Source organism: Ochotona curzoniae, unplaced genomic scaffold, assembly GCF_017591425.1.
Source record: "Ochotona curzoniae isolate NIBS_2020 unplaced genomic scaffold, NIBS_Ocur_1.0 scaffold_3223, whole genome shotgun sequence".
In the NCBI taxonomy this organism is placed as follows: domain Eukaryota; kingdom Metazoa; phylum Chordata; class Mammalia; order Lagomorpha; family Ochotonidae; genus Ochotona; species Ochotona curzoniae.
In genome coordinates, this window is record NW_024467108.1 from 14,661,141 (window position 1) to 14,667,247 (window position 6,107).

At 36.1% G+C, this 6,107-nt stretch overlaps 1 pseudogene; it reads left to right on the forward strand.

Moving 5' to 3' along the window:
- The first annotated feature begins 2,819 nt into the window (after positions 1-2,819).
- LOC121145320 lies at positions 2,820-3,135 on the forward strand (annotated as a pseudogene).
- Positions 3,136-6,107: the final 2,972 nt, after the last annotated feature.

Below are 6,107 nucleotides of genomic sequence, written 5' to 3' on the forward strand. Positions count from 1 at the left end.
ATGGGTCAATCAGCTAATTGTCCCTCTACAGGCACAGGATCCCACAGGGCACCAATTCGTGTCTCAGCTGCTTAACGTGCCATCCAATTTCATACTTGTGGTCTGGAAAAGTGGTAGAGGATGGCCCAAAGTCTTGGGCCCCTGAGCCCCAATACTCAGAAGAAGCTCCTGGCTCCTGATTTTGGCTCAGCTCAGTGCTGGCTATTGTAGCCATTTGGAGAATCATCCAGTCCATGGAATATCTTTATCTTTGTCTCTCTCTCTCTGTAAATCTGCCTTTCCAACAATAACAACACAAATGTTTTAAATATTTTTAAGTTTGTAGTTTTATTATTGATTTTTGAAAGGATATTTTAGAGTCATAAGTTTTTGGCATATATATGAGAATGAGAAATGAAATAAAATGCACCTAATCTCAGCACCCAGTGATGACCACTTTTAATCCTTCGAGGAGTTTCTTTGATTCTTTGTCTTACATATATTTTTTGTTTCGGAATTGTATATGCTGTCTATGCCTTGCTCTTTTCTTTATGAATAACTTATTTTTGAACTTCTGAATAATTACCTTTCTTTAAGTGGTGTATTGGCCTAGCATATAGCCAAGTATTTCTCATCATTTGTCTCTTATTGTCTCTTATTCAGCATGCTTTACTGAATATCTATGACCCTCCTGTCAAGAGGCTTGAAAATTTCCATTTTCTGCTCTGTAGTTTTCATTGGCTTATTCTATAGGCATTAAGAGACCCCACATCTCCTTGCATGCATCTGTTGATGAGATACTCTAGGGCAGGAACCACATCACATTCACATTGCTTCCTTGTATATAAACCTTGTATTGTGCATCTGCTGATTGACTGGTTGACTGCTCCAAAATAAATAGCATATTTGAAAGTCTAAATGGCAAGTATTGTGCCTAGCATTTTATCTATTTTGACTCTAATTTTCATCACAATTCTGTATTTTACAGGAAAATATTATCCCATTTTACAGATAAGGAAGCTGATGTTTCACTGTATGGACTTTACATCAAACGAGGGAGAGTGAGACCTCGAGCCATTCCCCTCTCCTAACCATAAAACCAGTGCTATTTGAAAAAGATGTGATTTTTCTGTAACAGAGGAAAGGAAAAATAAGACACATTAATAAGGCAATAAATAAAGGAGGGAAGGAGAGAGAACTTTCTATGAATGCAACAGTATTTTATTACTGGTATTAAGAAAAATAATCTGATTACCTACATTGCTAATTTTTTTCAATAAGGTTGTGTTCAATAAGTCTCAATTGGGTACAGAGGGGGACAACAAACCTTGTTTTAATCAAATATCACAATCGCCTCTACTATACCATTTTTGAAAAGTGAATCCTCCAAAGATAAAAAAAAAAAGCCATTGCTTCAATAGGGCACAGCAGTGAATACCTCCAAGATTAATTTAAGATAGTCACTTTTGCAATCAGATGTTCAGACACATACACACATCCTGGTGCAACATCCTGATTGCCTCTCAGATGTGTTTTTAGGAGCTTTCTGCCACATGTCATCATGTGTATTCTTGTACCCAAATAAGAATGATGCATACCATTTATTAAGTACTCTTTTTCAGCTAGAAATTTACTTGTATTGATTATCCCATTTATTCTAAGAATTTATCCCTCTGAGAAATCAAGATAACTTCTATATAGTTACTAAGTAGGGACTGAAGAATTTAATGTCAAAATGTTTACATTTAAACTTTGGCCATTTAATACTAAAACTGTTCTTTCCATTTTGCCAAGTCTGTTTATACCCTCATTTCTAATGCTGCTTGTAAACATCTAATCTCATCCCTTGGCTAGAAGCATCAGATTCACCTACTGAGCAATTAATTACATCATTCCCAGTAGACATGCCCATAGGAAGACTGTCAAAGCTCAGCAGCCCATTTGAGGATCTTGACACAAAGGTAACTCAAGCTAATCAAATGTTCTATCTTTAACTTTTTGAATTTTAAGTCATACCTGGCCGATGCTTTGATAGTGTCTTAGAGAAACTCCCCTTGTTTCTGTTGTCTACATTTGTGATGCCTTCGTTTTTAGCACTCTAAGATTCATTATCCAGGCTTTCTTTAGTTCAGTAAACTATATCACATCTTTGTAATAAATTAATTTTGCAGCATAAATTGACCAGAATTGTATACTGAGTATCCATTGCCTGCAACCAAAGAACTACAACAGACATAAAAGGAAAATAAAACAAAACAAAAAATCTATTAGCTGGTTCCCATAGGGATAATTATTTTATTTCATACGGAAACTTTATTCCAATCTTTCTTGTTTTGAAACAGAAAAGTGAAAAGGACCTGGGGCTTCAGCGGGTTTACATCAAGACCTAATGGAGGGCCCAGCTATGTGGCCTAGCAGCTAAAGTCCTTGCCTTGAATGCGCTGAGATCCCATATGGGCGCTGGTTCTAATCCCTGAAGCCCTGCTTCCCATATAGCTTCTTGCTTATGGCCTGGGAAAGCAGTCAAGGACAGCCCAAAGCCTTGGGACCCAGTACCCGCATGGGAGACTGGAAGAGGATCTGGGCTCCTGGCTTTGGATCGGCGCAGCACCAGCCGTTATGGTCACTTGGGGAGTGAATAATCAGACAGAAGATATTTCTCTCTGTCTCTCTTCCTCGCTGTATATATCTGACTTTGCAATATAAATAAAATAAATCTTAAAAAAAAAGAAGACTTAAAGGAAACATGCTCACAGCAGCTCTAAGGTACATTGCAGGCCTACGGAAGCTCAACACAAGCACATGAAATTTTCTTTTCATACTGATAGTGCTCTACAAACATGGAGAATGTTTCTAAAATTTGGCAGACCTTATGAAAGGAGTGAGGAGAGTACCAACCCCACAAAAGAACACAGTGTAAGAAGGGTAAAGACTCCTTCTATGACCAGGGAAAGCAGCATTTTGATAGGAAACAGAGTCGCTATGGCGGCAGACAAAGTCGATTTTCAGGAAAAGACAAACTACAAAGAAGAATGACTAAGGCTTGAGTGTGTGGAGTTCAACTGCAGATCCAAGAGAATGCTGGCTATTGAAACCTGTAAACATTTTGAACTGGGAGGAGATAAGAACAGAAAAGGGTTGAGTGATCTAGTTTAATCTTCATCCTCTGCTTTATTATGATGACAATAGAATCTTAAGGTTGTTGTTCACTTTATTTAGTTTTTTGGGAAGGGATAAATTGGAACTATATAACAGGAATAAGCTAAATATAGATGAAGAAATGAATAAATTATATATACATGAAAAATGAAAACTAGATAAGTGAAAATTCTAATCAGACTTTCAGGTTGACTGCACATACAAATTACAGTGAGGCATTAGCCATCACTTTGACATACGCTCTGACCATACAGTCACATCACAATTATGAATGTTTCTTTGTAATATCACAACTGCCTAATTTTAAGACTGGTTTGCTTTACCTCTTGTAGCATATTGTTTTTAAACAACATTTAATTTAAAAACTAATTTATAAAACTGGTATAACTAATATATGGGTATTGTTTTAGGATTCTGAACAATCTTTTCCTTTGTGAAATTTTAAAACAAAGATTGAGTTGGAAAAAAAAAATCTGTCAGACATTTTCAGCAATATGTCAGCAGAGTCTTGGTTCTAAGGAACATCTCAGGGTTATAATCCACACGCAAAACATATTGGTATGTTATCTTGGGAATTTTTTACTTATTCACACAGGATATCCTTTCCAATGAATTGAAAATAAAGTAGAGGAGAGAGTTCATTTGTTCACTGATTCTTATCTATATTTTATTTAATGAGGACATGATGAGTCTTTTAGAAGAGATAAAAAATGTTAACAGTAAATAGTGTTTATTGCCTCAAGGAGCTATAATGGAGAAACAATGAACTACCCAGAGTAATATATATTGCCTAAAACTGAACAAAATCTACCCCACAGATGTGGGCACTTAGCTTAGCTGTTGAGATGTTTACCATCCAAGTTATAGTACCTGTGCCGGAGTTCAGCTTCCTGCTAATGCAGACCCTGGGAAGTAGCAGCAATGACTGCCACCTCTCTGCATTTGCAGCTCCCTCTTTCATCTCTTATGCCACCCAGTCCCTGTTCTGATGGGCATTTGGAAAGAAAACAAGAGGATGGATCTTTCTCCCCTCTTAAGTAAATACAAAATTTCAACATTCTACCCCTGAATCAAGTTCTGGCTGTATGACCTGACTTTATATATACTTAGATATATTTTAAGATTTGTCTTCTGTATTTCAATGACCATTATCAGATTGGAGGCAGAGAGGGAAGCACTTTGAACTGGCACTTTGGTACAGAATGCCAATATCACAAAGGGTAGCTTAGTGCAATGACCTAGCCTGTAGGATTTATTTGTAATGCACTCTTCACTGTTTGGACTTACTTATTACACATTATATTTATTTAATTCTTGCCCTTGTGATGTGACCTATGCTATAAAGTAAAATAAATGAGGGTAAGAACTTTGGTTCACTTGTATTCCCAGCAATGCCATTAATTCCTGGCAAATAGAAGATATTTAGCAGACACTGATAGGGTTGAACAAATGAATGAGAAATTAGTTTTACCTAAAAATTCTTAAGATGATTTCAGGGGTAAATAGATGATTGAACTGCACCTTAAATAACAAGTGAAGTTCATTAAGTTCATTACATAGATTAAGAATAATTTGTGTAAAGGGGCATTTCAGGCAGCAGCATGTTTTAGAGAACAGCTTACGCAAAAGAATAACAGAAAGAACATTTAGTTTATTCATGGGATGCTAAATTTTAGTTAGGAGAAATTAAGAGTATGAAGGAATGTAGTAGGGGATTAGACTTTGCAGTTTTCCCAGAATTGACCCACGAAGTTTTAATTTTAATCTCTCAAAAACAAAACAAGATTTCCTGCCAACAGTTGTATAAAAGAGGAATGATTAGAGAGCAGAACATGTAATGTACATGAGTGAAGTTGCCATTTTGAGACTTGATTATGTTCATTGCCCTTATCTGCATTCTTGAGCAAGTGAAGTTTTGCTAGTTACTATTTACTGACTTTTTTTTTCGTAGTGGAGAATTAAGCCTTTCATTATAAAAGTAACTGAAAGTAAGCTATAAAAGTAACTGAAAGAGAGGTGGAAGGAAGATGGAAAAGGAATAGGGAGAAAAATACATTCTTATATATGTTCTTTTTTTTCTTATGTATGTTATTCTTATACACAGGGAGTGAAATATGTTCTTAAAACTACACACGTACACACACACACATATATGAAGTACATCAGATTTGTTGCTTTTGCATAAATAAAAAGACTTAAGAAGATTCTGTCTCTTGGAGCACCACTTCTGCACTACCAAAAGTTTGCCTGGGAATGAATTTTAGTTAAGTCAGAGAAGCCAGTTAAAAAGCTACAACAATACAATAGGCAAGAGATCATGACAGTTTAGGTTATGGCCCCATTGAAAAAAGGAGAAATCTTCAATGAATAATTCTGTTCTCACTGGAGTTCTGTTTGTATGGGCCAGCTCATTTGCAGCACTTTATCCATTGAAGACATTAAATACTACCAGGCACACCTGTTTCTTTATTTGAGCATCACTCAGGAATAGAACTCAAGCCAAGTAAAATGCAATTTTCTCAGTGCAGGATTTCAGCTAAAAACAAGTGAGCACAGCAGTTTCTAATTACTTGACTGAAGACTTTTTACCAAGGTGGGGAGATCAATTTGAAATAGCAACAACAAAACAGGATGCATTCTGTGCAGATGACTCTCCAAAGGCCATATGGGCAAGGGGAAGTCTACAAAATCCAAACCTGGCAGTCAGAAATTATTTTTTAAGCAAAAGCTTCCAATTTCTTAGAAATGAAGTAACAAGCTATGTTGTAAGTAATCTTACATTTCTCATGTTTGGAACATTCTCTGCTTGGGACATTAGATAAATGGTAATTATTGACTTTCACATGGTCCTAAAATAGATAACTGACAGTGTGACTCCACTAAAAGAGATGTTTCTGAATTGTAAACTGCTGAGCTGCTGTGCTCAATCATAAATTTGGAAACTAACCATTTGGGAAGAGAGAACAGTA